The following is a 20,610-nucleotide window of genomic DNA, read 5'->3' on the forward strand; positions in this document are numbered from 1 at the left end:
ATCTTCATGAAAAGCCAATATCCTATGTGAAATTCTATCCCTCTTGAAATGAAAACTGGGGAGTGAATTTTTGACATAGAAGATCTAGTTTCAGAGTATGATGCTTTTTTAAATGAAATCTTGAAACATAACAGAGCATAACAGGGAAATGGACTTGATTTTCTTGATGGTACACTCAGAGTTTTAAAATCTCAGATTTGCTCTTGTGTCTACACAGACAGAAACTGGAGATTTTAATTTTTTGTCATTTGTCTTCTAGATGTCCTTGGCATGTGCACCCCTGTGGAATCCAGTTCATCTCCAATCTGTCAGCAAGCATCAGAGGTAGTTTTGACTCCTTATGTCCTGAGCCTGTGCACAAAATATGTGAGTACACCGAGATAATGAAGCCAATTTTACTGTTCTCAAGGGTCTTCTAAAATGATTTTGTAATGGTTCTGGTATTGGAATTAATTTACCCTATACTTTCAGGCTGAGGAGGAAAGGACAATGTTTGGTTAAGATTAGAAAATATCTTTCTTGGAATTGTCTTTGTGTACAGGCTCATTTTTTGCCCCAGAAAGGCTTTGATGGACATGACCCTGAGTTAAATCCAGAGGTTTACCTCAGTGAGAAACAAACAAAATTCACCATGTTATCAAGTAGTTTAAATATTAACAAATGATAGACCATAAAATATATGAATGTATATATAGGAAACTTTCCCATTGCATACTAGCATCTCTTTCATCCAGCTTTTAAGAAGGTAACATATTAGGAATTCCTTCTCTCTGCTCTTGAGGCAGGGTAGTATCTTCTCAAAAGAAACCCAGAACTTTGAAATGTTTTCTAGTTAAGCTAGTGGTTGCATCAACAATTTAGAACTTTTGATGCTTTTAATTTTGGAATTTTTGTATGTATCTGTACCATGTGAACTTTGTGCAAATGGTTATTTTTTGCTTTGGGATAGGTTACTTTGGGTATATAAAATGATTATTCCTGCTGAGGAGAAGATTAGGTTTTATGTTTTTTATTTGTAGGGATTCAGACACTGATTTTAGACATAGGTTTGTGAATTTTGAGCCAATTGTTGAGTTTTCATTGTGTTGAAATGAGCATTTGCTTAGTTTGCTGGAAACTGGAAAGGGACAAAATAATAACCTAGTTAAATTTATTTAATTATGGAAAATAGCATAATTTGACTAATTCTATGTAAAGTTAAAGAGATTGATTTTGGAAATAAGGGTTTGCTAGTTGTGTTTACTAAATAAATCTATTTTACTTTTTAACTGGACACTGAACCTTTTGTGCATTCCTGGCCCACAATGTAGCTTGCTTTCTCCTTTTGATTTGCCCAAAGCAGGCCAATTCCCCATGACAGGCTTCCTTGATGAAGTATGAATTTATGAGCTAGTAGGTTTGAAGAACTTTAGGAAGATTTGAGTTGAAGCTACACTGAGGTGAAGAAGAAAGTGTTTCTTTTTGTCCTTGCAGACTCTTCCTGTAGGAATAAAAATGTAATCAAAGACTTTTAATTAATGAACAATCACTAAGTAGCTAAATAGGGAAGTTTCCCATGAAATCTTGTCCTATTTTTATTGCTTATGTTTTATTGCACATACCCAATTAAGGATTATTTATTACAGGGGAGAGGTAGCCACTCAAACTAGCCCAAGTTGAAGTTTTATTGTTAGACTTTTGAGAGACGCAGGGAACCTAGCAATTATAGCTAGAATTTTAATTTCTAGCCAGTTTTTATTTTAGGAGGAAGGTTAAATGTAATACTCCTTCTCTTATTTTGCCTCACAATTTCAAAGATTTCTATAACATTTATTTCAGTAATGAGAATCAGATACAAATGACACCTCCAATAAGCAACAATCCTTTCTACATAATCTAGCTGTCATTGAAGAAGTATGTCAATGTATTTCAAGAGCTTTTCAAATAAATCAATTAGCAAAACTTTGTCAATAGAATTGATTTTAAATATTTCCTTTCAGAGTTTCTTGCAACCATGCTTTAAACATTAAAAAATGATGGATTTTTTTCTTTTAGATCAGTGGATGAACACACTGAATCAGTTATTCGAATTTCCATATATTCTCCCTTTAATCATCTCTGTGTTTATTCTTTAACTATTACCCCTTTCCATCAGACACACCAACAATTTGAAAACTTTCCTTAATTATCTTTTAGTTTTCATATTTCTGTACAGAAACAGTATCCCATTCAGATTCCAGAATCTATGTTTTTTTTTTTTTTCCTCTTGCTTGCTAGAAGATTTCTCCACGTTTGGTGATCCTTGGCTCTCTTTCTATATTTAAGAATAAAGGCCTCATACTTATTTGGAAAGCCTATTTATAATAGAAATATATTAACTAGTAAGCTTTATTACCATGTGATAAGGTAGTAACATAGCTTTCTAATTGAGAGACCCTAAATCTAATATTTTACATGTTCTCTCTGGGCCTTCCAGTGTGTCTAGAGAGGACTTCTCTAATTTTATGCTTGGAGGGTAAAAGCCTACTGGTCCATGTTCTGGAAACTGAGGCAGCAAATGACCCACAGTTTTCACCATTCAGTACAGCATTTTGTACTTCATCCCCTGTTACTCAGTAGAACATATCCTGTCATTAGCTATACAAACCCCTACAGTATAAACCTCTGATCTTCTGTTGGGGTAAGAGAAGGGATCTGGTGTCTATTTCTTAGGTAAATATCCAAGTAATCCTCTTGTTTTATTCATACACCATTTCCGCACTATATTAATATCTCACCTTCAGCTATATCTGGTGTTTCTATATCCTGAGAGTTTCTGGGCTTTTTGGTAGAATTGCCAGTTTCCTATTGACTTCCTTCAGTTTAGGATGAGGTTTCAGCTTTATTTGATTTGCTAAGCAGTCACAATTTATCCATCTATCTTCCAACATTTCAGAAATGGTTATTGATGTTGCTTATCTGCTATCTTTTCCTCTCCTATTTTTTCCACCTTTATGGGTTTATAATTTTTAAAATTCTTTCACATCCTGTTTAGTGTGTTTTTTTTAAGGATGATGAATAAATAAATGCATGCATCCACTGTGATGCTTAATCAGAAGTTCTTAAGATATCTTAAAGCAGTACATGCAGAAGGTAGTGATACCTCCATAGTGTGACATTAATACTATTTAGAATATCAATTTATCACTATAATATCTGCAAATTAAAGAGGGCATAGTATTTATGGAAGTATAAAGGCCTGGTTTTTTCCAGGTTTCATGCTGTTTTTTCAGTAGAAGAACTAATTCACCTGAAACCTTTACAGAGCCTCCTGCCTGAGTTCTCCAGTTTTACTTTGTAGATCTTTCTGTTGTAATACTTACTACATTTTCCTCAATTTGTTTATCTTTTTTCTCACTAAGCTCCAGCTACTTGAAGGGAAATATTAAATCTTATTCATCTTTGTACTCCCTGGGCTTAGCACAGTGCTTGCTTTGCATGCAGTGGGTACTTCATACATGTTCCCTGAAAAATGTTGAATGAATGTGTGAATAATGTGGCCACATTTTCAAGGAACTCTTAATATGTCATATCTAAAGTAATCACTCTTCAGGCTTTTCCCTTCTCCCCTTCTGACATCTCCCACTCCCAGCAAGCAAGATATACTTTTACTCATCACTTGAACTAAGTAAATATGGATATATTTCAATATATTTCTATTGTCTACTTAATTTTTACAATTTAACTGAAGCTGTTTAATCATTTGAGGTGTTTACTTATCAAAACAATTTTCTCCAGAATGAGGCAACAGTTTTTTGTGTGGTTGACCATTTATTGGCATTTTTGCCTGTTAGGATAAAGATAATATAAGGTAGTAGCCAAGCTTACACACAATTGTTAATTTAATCTGAGAGTTATTTACTGCTTTTATATGACTGAGTAATATTTTATATAAATATAGATATAGATATATATACTACAACTTCTTTATACATTCAACAGTCAATGGACATTTGGTCTCTTTCCATAATTTGGCTATTGTTGATGATGCTGCTAAAAACATCAGGGTGCCTGTGTCCCTTCAAATCAGTATTTTGTATCCTTTAGGTAAATACCCATTAGTGCAATGCTGACAGGGGGCTGGTTAGGTGGTGATGGGTATTAAGGACGGCACTTGTTACAATGATCACTTGGCATTGTATGTAAATGATGAATCACTAAATTCTACTCCTGATATTAATAGTGTACTGTATGTTAACTAACTGGAATTTAAATAAAATTTTGAAAGACAAAGAGTTACTTACTGCTCTTGTGTTATTTTCAGGACAGTGTACTAGCACTGTTTAAAAATTAAAATGAAAAAAAATGAGAAAGAAAAAATCCTCTCATTAAGACGTTTACCCTATAATAAGTGAAAAAATTAGGGTGGTACCCTATAAAAAAGTAAAAAATAGTGCTATAGAATTCAGAAAAGGGAGAGCATACAAATATATGGAATTGTGAAGGGTGTTTGGGGAAAGTAACATTTCAAATTATGCTTTGATAAATAGTGGAAAGGAGAGAGAATCCAATGGAGGAGATGAGAAAGTAGAGTAAGAGGCAGGAAAAAAAAATGTGTTTGGTAATAGAAATTAACTATTTCATTTAGCTGGAGAGTAGAATAGAGGATATATAAGGATATATGGAAGAAAGAACTAGAAAACATAGGCTAAGCCATTTTGTAGAGGACTTTGAATGTCAGGCTAAGGTATTTTTGTTCAGTGGAAAGAGTCAACAGGGAGATGCTGAGGGTCTGAAGCTTGTAATATTTGAATTATAAGAATACCAGTGAAGTATATGCATCAAAAGAGGAGAAATAGGAGAAAAGACCCATTACAAAGCTACTTTTGTAGCCTGGGAAGAAAAACTGATTTTTTGAAAAGAATAAAGACAGAATAAAATATAATTTTTATATCGCTATTAACATCTATTTAAAGATGTTACCCATTTACTTACCCATTCGTTGTCCTCTCCCACTAGAATGTAATCTCCTTGAGAGCAAAGGTTTTGTCTCTCCTCTTCAAGTCTGACCTACAATGCCAGAAATAATGCAAGCAATATTGTAGTAGCTCAGGAAATGCCTCTGGAAGGAATTAAGGAGATAGAGAAATAAAAAAAGAAAGAGAAGGAAAATCAAGCTTCAGGTGCATGAATTAAGTGTAATAAATTCAAATAGGTCAGTAATCCCAATTAATGAAAACAGAGTGAACTCTGCAATTAAAAGACAGAAATGGTCAGGCTGGATTTTTAAAATCCCAGTTGTATGCTGTCTAAAGACTCATACTTAAAACATAAAGACACAGCAAAGATGAATTTACTTTAAATTAATTTAAATTAAATTAAATTAAATTTACATGAAAAAATTATCCCAAATAAATGCTAATCAGAAGAAAGTTGTAATGGTGCCATTATTATATAGAATAGATTTTAAATATGAAGTTAAGTGGAATATATAAATATATATGTTTATATATTTTAAAATTACGTATACCTTGTAATATTAAAAATATATAAAACATAGGGATGTCCAGGTGGCTCAGTTGGTCAAGCGTCTGACTCTTGGTTTTGGCTTAGGTTATGGTCTCAGGGTTCTGAGTTTGAGCCCTGTGTCATGCTCTGCCCTCAACATGGAGTCTCCTTGTCTGTCTCCCTTCCCCTTTGCTTCCCCTCTGCTCTTCTCTGTTCTTCCTTGCACTCTCTCTATCTCAAATAAATAAATAAATAAGATAAAATAATAAAATCTATATCTATATCTGTATATACCTATATATAAAGACTGTGTCAGTTATAAATGGATAGAACTATATGGAAGATCAATAAGCCACAATCCAAAGAGATTTTAACACACTTGTCTCAGTAACTGACACAATCTTCATCTAATAGGTCTATATAGAGTTTACATTTAGTTTCTTTTCAAACACTGAACAAATATTTAGGCTGAATGGAAAAAAGAATGGCATTGCAGACTCGAAGTAAAGCACAAGCTAGAGATTGATAAGCAAAGATAAAGAAGAAAATGGTTGACACAGAAGGCATGGGGAATGAGTGAGTGGGCATTGATTGAGGATGAGAGTGGGGAGAGACAGGCATATAGGGACCTGGTTGAAGAGCATCTGACATGAGATTAAAGGTTCAAGTTGGGGAGTAGCACAATGAGATTGTTTAGGAAGGTTATTTAATGAGAATGTCAAGGAGTAGAGAGTGGAATATGGAATGAGGATTGAGTAGGAAAGCTGGGATCAAGGACAGTAGTTGGGAGTTAAGACATGAGCCAACAAGGCCCTGAATTAAGGCAGTAGGAGCAGAGACTGAGGGAAGATTCAGCTTTGGTCAGCATTATGGAAATAGAATTATTAGTATAAGTGACTTATTGAAGGAGAAAATATCAGTAGGCTCTCAAATTTCTGGCATGGATTGATGGTAGCGCCATTCACCAAGACAGGATCTATAACAGGAGGGCTGGTTTCAGGGAATATACCTGTGACACTTTTGATTTAGAACAAGTTTTTATTTAAAATTAATTTTGTAATTTAAAAATGCCTGTAATAGTAAAACAATAGAAAATATCATACTCTCTTTTTGAGTTGTTTAATCCCCTCGTGTAACCAGGTAATATGACGTCTCTGAATTATAAGTATAAATATCACCTGAGAGACCTTTACCTCCAATTGGCAGAGCTGAGTTTAAGTCCCAACTCTATCATTGCTCTGTAAACTTGTTTATATCTTACGTGCTAGTGCATATGATCATGTATTTTTGTTAAATAACAATCTAGATAACTTTCTGGATGTAGATTTCACAATTCGTGCCTTAATATCACCATCTCTAAAAACCATTCCAATTAATTTCCCTCAAATATACATGATCTGAACCAGTGAGTGTATGTTAACTCTATTGGGTTCAATGCAATTCCAGCAGCATTTGATGACATATTTCAAAATCACTTACTTCATATTTCATGTTCTTTTCCTACTTTAAGAACTAAACTTTAAAAAGCAAAAACAAAACAAAACAAAAACAAAAACACTTGACAGTAATCATAGTGATGATGATGATGATAAAATTAGAGAGCTGCTTATGGCTCAAGTTAAACATTTGAAATGTTATTCTTAAAATGACATCCCATGTGTTATTAGCCCTATTTTATATTTGAGGAATTGAGACTCTGAGAAGTTAATGTAACTTTCTAGAGGTTGCATCCAGCAAGCAAAGGGTAAGGCTGGAATATAATTTCAGCTCTGATTCTAATATTTGCATTCGTAATAATTGTACAAAGTGCTATGTGAAATCAGACTTGGATTTGATGAGTCAAAAAAATGTTATTTAAACAGTACCTTTCTGTCTTGAAATCATGTCTGCTGCCTTGGGTTTCTCAGACAACATGGTATATTTCTTACAAATCAGGCAATATTCTTGCAGCTCATGCAGAGAAGAGTTGTATCTGTTGTGGGAGATAACAATGGCCAGCTCAAATGTATTTGTAATATTTATCCCCTTTCATAAATATAAATTTTCTTTTTCTTTTCATCAATATAATCACTTAAAAAGATTTAGTAATTATGTTAGTATTAAGATTTAGTAATTTTGTTTTAAAGTGGTAAACTGGCACTATAGCATACCTTGAAAGTTTCTCACTAAGAGATAAATTAAATTCTGTGCTAATTCTCAGAACTGAATCAAATTGACTTTAGTGATATCTGTTTTAAAGTGTTCAATCATGGGGCATCTGGGTGGCTCAGTTGTTAAGCATCTGCCTTCAGCTCAGGTCATAATCCCAGGGTCCTGGAATGGAGTCCTGCATAGGGCTCCCTGTTCTACTTTCTTCTCTCTCTCCCACTCCCCCTGCTTGTGCTCCCTCTTTTGCTGTCTCTCTAGCCCCCCCCATCAAAAAAAAAAAAAGTGTTCAATCATGCATTGTCCTTAGAAAAAAGGCAACAATGACTAGACACTTTTCTAAGGTGCTTGAAGAATTTGATATAACTACTACTAAATGTAAGGTTTTTCTAATGATGACCTTAGTGGATATCATAGCTGTGTTGGGGTCCGTGTCAAATGAAGGTCAGCTTCTGAGAGTCCAATAGCACATTTATTTCATTTTGTGAAGTTAAAAATCATCTACCAATTGTCCTTAGCCCTTTCCATGTTCTGGGAAAGGCTCCAAAAATTCTGTCAGATCCAATGGTATATCTTTGCTTAATATCAGTATTAGTAGCAATAATATGAGTTTGCACTAGCTATGTACCATGTGCCAGAAATTGTGCTAAGTAGTTTCCATGTTCTCCTTACCTTATCTAACATTTGGTGCTAGATAGTTATTATCCTTTGTTTTAGAAATGAAGACCACAAGACTGAGAGAAGTTAAATAACTTGCCCAAGGTCACACAGATGGTATGTACGAGAATGTGGATTTGATCACATATTCTGCTAAAATGTGTTCAAAGAGTCTGTAAATGGAATTTGCAGTTTCTGAAAACAGTGGAAGCAAACAGAATGCCTGTTTGTTTCTGTGGCCTGACACCTGGGTCATCATTCATGACAGCTTGACGCACACTTACTGATTCCGAGTGTCAGTTGAGAATGGCTGATGCAATGGCCCCACAGCACTCGTATTTGTTGGAAAATTCCATGTTGATCTTTATGGAAAAAAAAGTTGCCTGAGCTTCCAAGGTTGGCTTTTTCGGTGACAGTGCGTAATCTGAGTGTTGGGGAGTCGGCATGCCTGAGGTGTGAAGATGATGATATACTTCCTGTAGGCACGAAGTCACTCAGAAATAAAGCATGGCCATCAAACTGTCATTTGTTGTTCTTCCTATTCATGCTTTTAAAAAAGAAACTAAGGTCAATTAACTGGGAAGCTTAACCTCTCTTAGCTTGTCTTTCTTTGCATAGGCTTTTTGCCTTTTAAATAAATCATTTTTCTCTTCTCTCCCTCCCCACCCCCTATCCACTTTGAACACGTTCTTGGATTTCTCATGCTGGGTCTAAGGAGCAGACTGCTTATATTCAAGAATGATTTGGAGGGGATAAAGTGTGCAAGATTTTGAATTCTTGCCATAAGTCCCTGGCAGACAGCCAGGCAGCCTCAGAGGAATAAGGCTAATGAAGGGAGGGTAAAGAAGATCCGGGAGTGCGGCTGGTAATGCAGTATTCATTTAATTGGGAGCAGGTACCGGTGCAAACTTCTCCATTTTAATTGGAAAAAGGGAAGGGGATTGTTAAGGAAGAAGGAAAAAAGAATGCATAAAGTTTTCAAGCCGAGGAGCCAAAGGCAGCTCTGTCTATGCCAGAGAAAGAACTCAATTTAGGGCAATTTGCTCTGCAAGCTGGGCTGCAGCCTCCCTTGGGAATAGGGATGAGGAAGAAAATGAAACCAAAAGAGAACTTGATAAAATCACCTAGCACAGACAATCTCAGTAGAATAGGTTTTACTGAGTTAAATCTGCCCCAATCAATATGATTCTTTTCATATAAGTTACAAATAAAAAGCCACAAGATTACAATAAAAATCGAGACTCTAGCGATGCTGATGTTGCACCTGGGAGTCTTAAGAACTTGTTATGGAATATATGTTTTTGCAACTATAATGTTTGTTTTTCTTTTCACCCTGGTCACGCGAATTGACTCTTTGCTTTCCCTCCCCATCTGTCCAGTTTTCTATATTATTTTAAAAACCATCAGAGGCAACTCTTTCTGCTTAGTTTCTCTTGCACTGGAGGTTGGAGATCTGTGGTTTCTTTTTGTCTTGAAATGTGTCGAATTGAACATGGGGCTGATTTCTCATGCTAATGGTAAACAAAGAGACTTTTTCCTATTGCACATTTTATGACGTATTTATAACATTAATGTATTAGTAAAACAATAAAAGAGGGATGGTTTCATACAAGAAGAGAAAACAATGCTTTTTGTTGCACATGAAAGACTATTTAAATAAAATGCAGATCCTGTAGTTCATGTTTAATAACCATCAGTTCTTAATAATCTTTGACTATCATATAAATGGGAGTTTTATGCAACTGATGGTTTTAATGTGATAATTATAATTTTAATTCTTTGTGAATAAGGAGGTAAAGACCCAGAAAAACATTTTGGTGTTTCTACCAGTGCAGTTGAGTTGACTAATCAACGAACTTGGAGAGAGGTCTTTATTTTAGTACATAAAAGTACAGTTTACAGATAAATATAAAGAGCTTATTTAGAGCTTAAGTTTCCTGGCAATTCTGTGTTATTAAATCTCTTTAAAATTATTCATAATAATTTTAGTAAAAAGTGGTAGTAAAGAGATGCTGCTGCTGCTTTCTTTAGATCGATTCTACCTTACATATATTACAAATATTCAGTGTTAGTAAACCTGATGAATAAGGAGTGATCATGAGCATTTTTCTCTCTCTGATAATTTTGTTTATGGGTTGGGAACTTTTTGCTGTTAAATGCTAGTGGACTGTGGCCTGCTTATTTGACTTTAACTAATGACTAGAGACATAAGATTACAAATGAAGAGATTTTCTGAACAGAATAGAGTAACATCTCAAAATGTGGTACAGTTGTCACTCTAGATATTCCTTTTGTTTTTTTTCTCAATGCCATGCTGGATAAACAAATTAATCTATGCACCAAAAATATTTATGGAGGCCATCTCTATGCTAAGCACTGTGGAAGATGCAAGGATGAAAGCAACACAGACCCTGTCAACAGGAAACTTACTTTCTAAATGAGAAATCCAGACTAAAATAAAGTACAAAGACCATATATAAAATAAGCAACAGAAGAAAAGATGTTTCCAAACAGTGTATAGACCATGAAGTCTCAAACATTTTTTTTTTCAGTTTGCAGTGCATAGTATCTGAATATGGACAACAATGCCATAGTTATGGAGAAGCAGTAGATCCACTGCTTGATTCATTGAAGGTGTGAAGGGTTTTTGGAACTGATGATACTTGACCTGGTTTCTATTTAGAAGGGAAGGAGAGGAAGTGGGAGGGCATATACCAAGTTCAGGAAATGAAATCCTTTAATCAAAAGTAAGGAAATGGGAAGAAAGAGAGTAGCAAACATATTTGGGGAACACTGATTATAGTAGAGTCTTGTAGAAAATTAATGGGAATTAGTTGAGATCACATTTTGGAAGGCTGTGATTAGAATGTATTCTTTATCTTATAGTGCAGAAATAACCAAAAACCAAAACCAAAAACAAAACAAAACATCTATTTTATTTATTTATTTTTTTAAAGAATGAAGGAGTTCTTTGAGGAAGACTGACCCAATGGCAGCATGTGGCATAGATTAATGGAATGGAAGCTCACATGTTCTCACAATACCATGTTTTCTCACATGACCGAATCATTCTCTCCCATGGTGTTCTCCATTCTGGTGTCTCCACCCACAGAACTGCTTCAGAGTTACACCTCCTGCCTAGGCTGACAGGTGCCCTCCAATCTTCGTCACTTGTGGCTACCCACAAAGCTGCCAGCTCTGAGTGGAGGGAACACCAGAAAGTCTTTTTCCCAACTCAGAGTTTTACTTATGCCAAGAGTTACACAAAGACTCTCATGAAGACATTTCAGCAGCCTCTGTCTTGTAAGCCTTCTAAGAATCTCTGTAAATCTCTCTTAAGACACTTCTATCATCTTCCGACTCGTCCCTCTGGGACCTCTAGAATCAGGTGCTTACACTTGGATTGTTCAGGCAGGAAATTGATGCTATCCCCTCCATTATTCTTGTCTTCCCCAAGTTAGTAGCTCTGAGCCCCATATAAATGTTTCTCAATTATAAAACAGTATGTCCACACAAATCAGTGATTACACACAGGACTGGTGTATATTTAATATGAGTAGGTAGATGGGAGAAGGGGTCTCCCATCTCAGTCACTCTCATGGGAGTGGGAGTCCCATCTCCCAGCTCAGTCACTGGAGGTGCTCTGTAGTTTACTATTTATGTGACATGGTTTAGCCTCTGGAAAAATAGTGAATTGGAGGATTTTCCTTCTTCTTGTGTTCTCTTTATACACCTATTCCCACTGGAGCATATTTTAAAATGATGCGAACAATTAAAATATTTTTGCAGGTGGGAGGGGCTTTTCAACTGCTGGTCTTTTTTTGTAGTATTATCCACTGTAGCACCTTTAGATGAAAGGGACTGGGGATCTTTCTGCCATGACATTTCTCTAAATATGCTACATAGATTGCCACCTGCTTCATTCATGTGTTAGAGAATTCTATTCTGATAATTTGAGCATATTTCTGTAAAAAAGGGAAACTGCAAGAGGTAAATTTGTAAGAGGTAAAATTACTTTTAGTTATGTTTATATATGAGAATAACAATAGTTTGTAAAGTTTTAATTTCAATAGTACCAATGTCACAGCCAAATAGCTATTAGAAAAATTTATTACTTAAAAAGCTGTTTGTGGATCAATTATGGATGAGAATTTATTAGTTTACATATGGCCTTGTGTCTTCTTGGGAACTGTCATTTTATACAATTTTAGTTGAATATGTATCTCTGTTGAGGAGTACATACTCATGAAATTCAATGTATTCTCTCTTAGAGACAGCACCAATGACTGTATTAATATAGAAAGAACCAAGTTCAAGTACACCATTGATTTTGTTAAACAATACCAGATTCAGATTCAACTAACATTTATGGAAACCCTAATTTGGCCAGACACTGTGTATTATATGGTATCTATTATTTAATCTATAATTCTTCAGAGCCAGTAATGAAATTGGGGATCACATTCACATTTTACAGTAAGAAATGTGTGGTCTGAATAACCTAGATGGTGACTCTGTGTCTGTTGAGTAATAGAAATGTGACTTGAAGCCAGGGCTCCCTGATGCTAAGGTGGAAGGTAGCGATTTTGCAAGTAGCCCAACTTCTCTTTATTCCAAAATCTACAGTACACATATACAGTTAATTGAAGACTGAGCATTCTTGTGAATTACTACGTGTATTTGGTGGATGATGACAATATATGAGATTGTATTTCTACTTCTGATAAGAATCTCTCTTTATCTGGAGATGGTGACGTGCTAACCAAATGGCACGTTTCCTTTTTTATTGTTCTTGTTTAGGTGCTAACAGACTGTTAAATAACCTGCATGTAATTATTTTATGTTGCCTTAGATAGTTTTGTGCAGCTTGAGGTAATTTCTAAACTCAAGTTAATGTTTTTTTTTTTTAGTTTATTAATGTTAAGTGCTTTAAAAATGCTCCAAGTTTTTATTTTCAAATAAAAGTAAAACTTATGGATAAACTAAAAAAAAAAATGTTATGCACACTTATATGCTCTTTGTCTAGATTCTCTAGTTGTCAACCAATTGATTGTATTTGTAATCTCTTGCTCATATGTATAGTTACATATTTGCTGAAACATTTGAAAATCAGTTGCAGATGTCATAGATCAATCCTAAATGCTTTAACATATATCTCTTCACAAGGACGTTCTTCTTCATTACCTTAATGCTGTTTTCACACCCAAAATAGAGAACATTAATGCAAGAATATTACCTAACAGCCCATATTAAAAATTTCTTAATTATCCATTTAATATCTCTCATAGTTATTTTTGATAAGCTCATAATTCAATTTTTCAATTTCATTTTCTATATTTTGATAAAACTTATGATTCCATCAGGGATTATTCAGTACACTTAGTTGTATTAATTTCTTTTAATTTAAAACAGTTCCCCTCTTACTTTTCATGATGCAGAGACTTTTTCTTTTTTTTTTTTTAAAGCCCAGTCCCATTTTGTGTAATTTCCTACTATTCCTATATTACTGGCATCAAGCTAAACATTATTGTCAAGACCACTACACAGGTGATCTTGTGTCCTTCTCAGTGTATTAAATCAGGAGACATAAAATACTGACTTTTTCCATTAATGGTGATACTAACTTTAATTATTTGATTAAAGTGGTATCTGAGATTCTTCCATTATAAAAGTATCCTTCTATCTTGCAATTGATAGATAACTCCTTAAAATTATGTGAATATCCTGTACTAAAATTTCACCCGATATTTTTAACATTCATGCTGATCTTGTTGAATCAGTTACTTGCAAAAGGATGATTTTCTATTTATATCATTCATTTTACATTTATTAATAGAGACCTCCTTTAAGAAAGAATGTTCTCCTCTTCCCCACCTCTTTTGTTTTACTTCCTTACTTTCTTATTCAGCAGGATATTACAAGTTCACCTTATATTTTCCATGCCCAGGATCTGGAAGCAACCATTTCTCCAAAGATCCTTAGTTCCTTTTAGTAGGGAATTGAATTTAGAAACTAGCATCTGGGTTCATGGTATGCATGTATATAATGTTTCTACATACTTCCAGGATATAGACCTAAAAAAAAACTATGTGTATATATGTGTATATGTATATGGAAATACATACCTATTTTTTATTCTGATAGCTACATTGCAGGATTCTTCAGTTTCCTCAGTCCATGTTTGAATCTTACTTTTCCTACTCCCAAGAACATCAATATACTTATTTAATGTATTCTACAGTGTCCACAAAATATTTTTAGAGTTACTACACTAACACCACTCACTATACCAACAGCAAACTTGCTAATCAACATTCAAATTAAAAAAAAATTATTTTGTCTTTAAAACATATCCCACTAAGGGTTTATAGTCATAATACTAGGTTCAAAAGTTAGATTTGTGTGTGTGTGCATGCACATATATTTGTGTTATAAATCTGATATATAGTTAAATTTATTTATTTCTATTTGTATTCAGTTGTAATGTTTTTATTTTCTTGGCTTAATTTTTTGATTATACAAAAAATTTATATGGCTCACGCATTAAATAATATATATACTGTATTATATATAGTATATTAAATATTTTATATATATTATTTAAGTACTATGCATAGATTTTTGCATATTTATTAAAATATACACATTTAGAACATATTATCTATTAATGTATCATTCAGATATTTAATAAATATATTTATATTAATGTATTATTTAATATGAACTATAATATATACTATATATTTTATATAATATATCAAATATTACACATAATGTTACAAGTTTATTCTTTTTTTTATTCTGTTATGTTAGTCACCATATAGCACATCATTAGTTTTTGATGTAGTGTTCCAAGATTCATTGTTTGCAAGTTTTATTATTTTTCTTTTCTCTTTTACCTTGTTTCCACTTATTATATTTATTTATTATTTTATTTTTTTTACTCTCTTTAGATAACCATTTTCATTACTGTTTTATTTTTCATGTCAATTTTACAAAAATAAACAAAATACATTCACAGAGAAACCTACTGAATGTGTATCTTTTTATTCTTAACTTTTCTACACAACACATGGCAAGATTTCTTTTTTCATTTAACAGTATATCCTAGAAGTCACTCCATATCAGTTTACAAATATCTCAGTCTTTTTGTATAGCTACATGGTACTCTATCAATGGAATATACAGTAGTTTACAAAAATCTATTGCCTACTATTGTAGGTCATCTAACTTGTTTTCAATATTTTGCTATTATTATTATTTTTATTATTAATGTCCCAATAAATATTACATGTGTTTTTTTATAGTATGCAGAATAGGTCCTCATAGTAAATCCCCAGAAGTAGAATTGCTGAGTCAAAGAAAATATTTGGTTTTGCTAGATATTGCCAAATTCTCCTTCATCAGGGTGGCATAATGTTATGTTCTCACCAACTATGTATGAGAATATGTTTCTTCACAACCTCACTAGCAGTCTGTATTATCAAGCTTTGGATTTCTGTCAATCTGGTAAGTAAGAAATGGTCAGTAAGTAGAGTTATCATCTAAATGATCTAGAACATCTTAAGGATCAAATGATTCATGTATTTTTTTTTTCCTACGAAGCATATATTGTCTTGTAGCTTATATTTAAGGGGATTTTTATATTTTTGGAATACACTTCATCTGCAATATATGCTGCAAATAAATTCTTATATTTTATAATTTTTAAAAACTTTGCTAATGGTGTTTTTTTCCCCATGTAAAGGTTATTTTAAAATATTTTATATAGTTCAACTCATTTCTTATTTTATTTGGAGCTCAGTCAGAATTAGAAAGGCTCTCCCCATACTAAGAGTACAAGAGAGTTTCGTCCATGTTCTGTACTAGTACGTGTGGTTTCACTTTTTCTTTTTTTTTTTTTTTTTCAGATTTTTATTTATTTATTTGACAGACAGAGATCACAAGCAGGCAGAGGCAGGCAGAGAGAGAGGAGGAAGCCGGCTTCCTACTGAGCAGAGAGCCCGATGTAGGACTCGATCCCAGGACCCTGGGATCATGACCTGAGCCGAAGGCAGAGGCTTTAACCCACTGAGCCACCCAGGCACCCTGTGGTTTCACTTTTTATATTTAGATAGTTGATCCATTATTTATTCTGGTATATTTGTGATATAGATGTGATATTTTCTAAAAAGCTATCCATTGTATTAATACCTTTTATTTAAAAGTACATATTTTCCTCAGTGATTTGAAATGCCAACTTATTATATATTAAATTTACATATGTATTTAGGTCTCTATACTTTCTATTCTGTTTCATTCATATTCTCATAATTCCTTGTCTTAATTATTTATGTCTTAATATTTGGCTGGTCTAGGAGCCCTCTATTTCTCCTAAACAATTTTTTTTCTAGCTTTTTCACCATAATTATTTTTCTATACAATTTTGAAATCTATCTGGCTACTAGGTTTTCCTTTTTTTTCTTGGCTTTTAGTATTTTTATGCAGGTATGTTAAGTTTATAATTAACATGGTGAAAATTGACATCTTCAAAATGCTGACTCGTACTATCCAAGAATAGGGATATTTTTTCCATTTGTTCAAATCTACTTTTCTGTTTTTCAGAGTTTTTAAGATATTTTTTAATATGTTTTTCAAATACATTATTAAATTTATTCCTAAGAACTTAATTTATTATGGTGGCCACCATAAATAGTATTTTCTTTCATTCTACCTTTCAATAATTTGTTTATATGGGGAAATGCCAATTGTGTGTATTATTCATCTTTCTTTCCACCATACTCAAGTCTTTATTTTTGGTCTTAGTTTAATCATTGAATTCTTCTGAAGGTTTACATGTATACTATTGTGTTACCTTCAAATAGGTGGTTTTAAATTTTCTTATGTTCCTAATTATTTATTATTATCTGACTTAATTGATTAATGCAAGATTATAATTGGAGATAGTGAACTTTTATTGTCTTGTTCCTGACCATAGAGGGAATGTCTTCAGTGTTTTTTATTAATTCAACTTTAGATACTGGCTTTAGGATGTCTGTCTCTGATCTCTCTCTCTCTCTCTCTCTCTGTCATCTATCTATCTATCTGTATGGTAATTATCAATTTGGTAAATTGTATTTTCCTAGAGAATTATCTATGTCATCTAGATTTTCAAGTGTATTTGCATAGAGTCATATGAAGTAGTAGCTTACAATTTTGTAGTTTATTTCAATGGTTATTTTTTTCTCTGTAGTTTATTATTTTGTATATCTGTGCTTCCTTCAATGATTAGATTAACCAGTGATTTCTCTATTTTATTTTTATTAAAAGTACAAGCACTTCTACTATTTTTATGTTTTCTAACTTTAATATCTGCTTTTATTTTATTATTTTGTTTCCTTTATTTTGTTGCCTTTTTGATCATAGCCATTCTAACAGGTGTGAGGTGGTTTTTGTTTACATTTTCCTGATGAGTGGTATTGAACATCTTCATGTGCCTGTTGGCCATCTGTATGTTTTCTTTCAGTAAGTATTTATTTAGATCATCTGCCCATTTTTTGTTTCTTTTTATTTGTTGGTTTTTCTGCCCATTTTAAAATTGGATTGTTTGCTTTTTACTATTGAGTTGTCGGAGTTCTTTTTATGTTTTGGACATTAACCCCTTATCAAATATGTGACTTGCAAATATTTTCTCCTATTCACTAGGTTGCCTTTTCATTTTGTTGATGGATTGCCTTGCTGTGCAGAAAATTTTTGGTTTCATACAGCCCCACTTGTTTATTATTGCTTTTGTTGCCTTTGTGTTTAGGCAGATCCAAAAAATTATTGCAAAGGCCAATGTCAGGGAGCTTGTCACCTATATATTCCTCCAGGCATTCTATGGTTTCAGGTATTAAATTCAAGTCTTTAATCCAATTGAATTAATTTTTTGTGTATGGTGAAGAGAGTAGTGCAGTTCCATTCTTTTGGATGTGGCCATTCAGTTTTTCCAGCACCCTTTATTAAAGACACTGTCCTTTCCCCTTTGTATATTCTTGATTTTTTTGTTATAAATCAATTGACCATATATGTATGGGCTTATTTCTGGATTCTCTATTCTGTCCCAGGGATCTATTTGTCTGTTTTTATGCCAATATCATACTGTTTTGATTGTTCTATACTATAGTACAGTTCTATAGTATAGTTTGTAATCAGGGAGCATGATGCCTTCAGCTTTCCTTTTCTTTCTTAAGATTGCTATGGCTATATGAAGTCTTTTGTGGTTTCATACAAGTTTTAGGATTTTTTTTTCTGTATCTGTAAGAAGTGCCATTGGAATTGTGATAGGGATTGCATTGAATCTGCAGATTGCTTTGGGTAATATAGACATTTTATAATATTAATTCTTCTATTTCCTGAGCACAGAATTCCTTTCCATTTATTTGTGTCTTACTCATTTTCTTGCATTAGCGTCTTACAGTTTTCAGACTATAGGTCTTTTACCTCCTTGGTTAAATATATTCCTGGGTATTATACTTTCTTATGTAATTTTAAATGGGGTTGTGTTCTTAATTTTTTTTTCTGATGGTTCATTATTAGTGTATAGAAATGTAACAGATTTCTGTGTATTGCTTTTGTGCCTTGCAACTTTACTGAATCCATTTATTAGTTCTAACAGTGTTTGATGGAGTCTTCAGAATTTCCTATAGATAGTATGTAATCTACAAATAGTGAAAGTTTTACATCCTTCTTTCCAGTATGGATATCTTTTTCTTTTCTTTTGTTTAATTGCTCTGCCTAGAACTTTTAATACTATGTGGGATAGAAGTGGCAAGCATGAGCATGCTTGTCTTATTTCTGATCTTAGAAGAAAAGCTTTCGGCTTTCTACCATGAGGTGAAAATAGTTTTGGGATTATCATACATGGTCTTTATTATGTTGAGGTACATTTCCTCTGTACCCACATTGTTGAAAGTTTTTATAATAAATAGACGTTGAATTTTATCAGTTTTTTTGCATCTACTGAGGTATGATTTTTACCTTTCATTTTATGATGTGGTATGTCACATTTATTGGTTTGCAGATCTTGAGCCATCCTTGCATTCTTGGAATAAGTCTCGTTTGTTAATGGTGTATGATCCTTTTAGTATTATTAAATTCAGTTTGCTAATATTTTATTGAGGATTTTTGCATCTATGTTCATCAAGGATATTAGACTATAAGTTTTTTGTTTTTGTTTTTGTTTTGTTTTGTTTTGTTTTTTCTTGTGGTGTCTTTATCTGGTTAATACTGGCCTCATAAATGAGTTTGGAAGTGTTCCCTCCTCTTCAATTTTATAGAAAACTTTGAGAATAGGCATTAAATATTTGAATGTTTGGTAGAGTCACCAGTGAAGTTGTTGGGTTTTGGATTTTTATTTTCTGGGAGGGTTTGGGTACTGATTCAGTCTCCTTACTGTAATCAGTTTATTTAGATTTTCTGTTTCTTCATTAGTCAGACTAGGAGTTTATCCATTTCTTCTAGTTTTTCCAGTGTGTTCGTATATAATTGTTTATAGTAGTTTCATCATTCTTTATATTTTTATGGTATCAATTGTAACTTCTTTATTTCTGATTTTGTTTGAATTCTCTCTTTAATTTTAGTGAGTCTAACTAAAGAATGTCAATTTTGTTTATCTTTTCAAAGAACCAACTCTTAGATTCATTGGGCTTTTCTCTTGTCTTTTTAGTTTCTATTTAATTTATTTCCACTCTGTTCATTATTATTTCCCCCCTTCTAACTTTGGGCTTCATTTGTTCTTCTTTTTATAGTTCCTTTAGGATAAAGTTAGATTGTTTATTTGAGTGTTTTTTTTTTTTTTTTTTTTTACTATATAGCTATGAACTTTCCTCTTAGAACTACTTTTGCTATATCACATAAATTTTGGTATTATTTCCATTTTTCCATTTGTCTCAAGGTATATTTTTTAATTTCTTCTTTCTTTATTGACCCATTGGTTGTTCACTAAATAAATGTTAAATTTCTACCATCAGTTATTCTGTGACATTTCTGTAGATATCTCCATGTTCATTGAAGCACCTCCTTTAGTACATTCCTGAAGATGTGCTTCTGGACAAAGTATTCCTTAAGATTTTACATTCTTAAAACTGATTTTAAACAGATTTTAAATTTTTGGAGCATAATTTCATTTGAGTAGAAATCTATAGCTTAGACTTTAGTTCCCTAAAGTTTTTGAAAATACAGCTTTGCTGTTGTCTTGCTTTGTATTTTACTGTAAGAATTTTTTTTTTTTTTTTGAGTTCCAGTATAGTTAATGTACAGTGTTATTTTAGTTTCAGGTATACAATGCAGTATTCAACAGTTCTGTACATTACTGAGTGCTCA

At 32.9% G+C, this 20,610-nt stretch overlaps 1 long non-coding RNA gene across 1 annotated transcript in view; it reads left to right on the plus strand.

Moving 5' to 3' along the window:
* The first annotated feature begins 269 nt into the window (after positions 1-269).
* LOC116868108 overlaps positions 270-20,610 on the plus strand; it is a 395,692-nt gene continuing 375,351 nt past the window's right edge. Inside the window, exon 1 of the long non-coding RNA XR_004382742.1 lies at positions 270-366. This is a non-coding gene — a long non-coding RNA (uncharacterized LOC116868108). The remainder of the gene's footprint in view (positions 367-20,610) is intronic.

Source organism: Lontra canadensis, unplaced genomic scaffold, assembly GCF_010015895.1.
Source record: "Lontra canadensis isolate GAN:19392208 unplaced genomic scaffold, GSC_riverotter_1.0 scaffold14, whole genome shotgun sequence".
Classification (NCBI taxonomy): Eukaryota; Metazoa; Chordata; class Mammalia; order Carnivora; family Mustelidae; genus Lontra; species Lontra canadensis.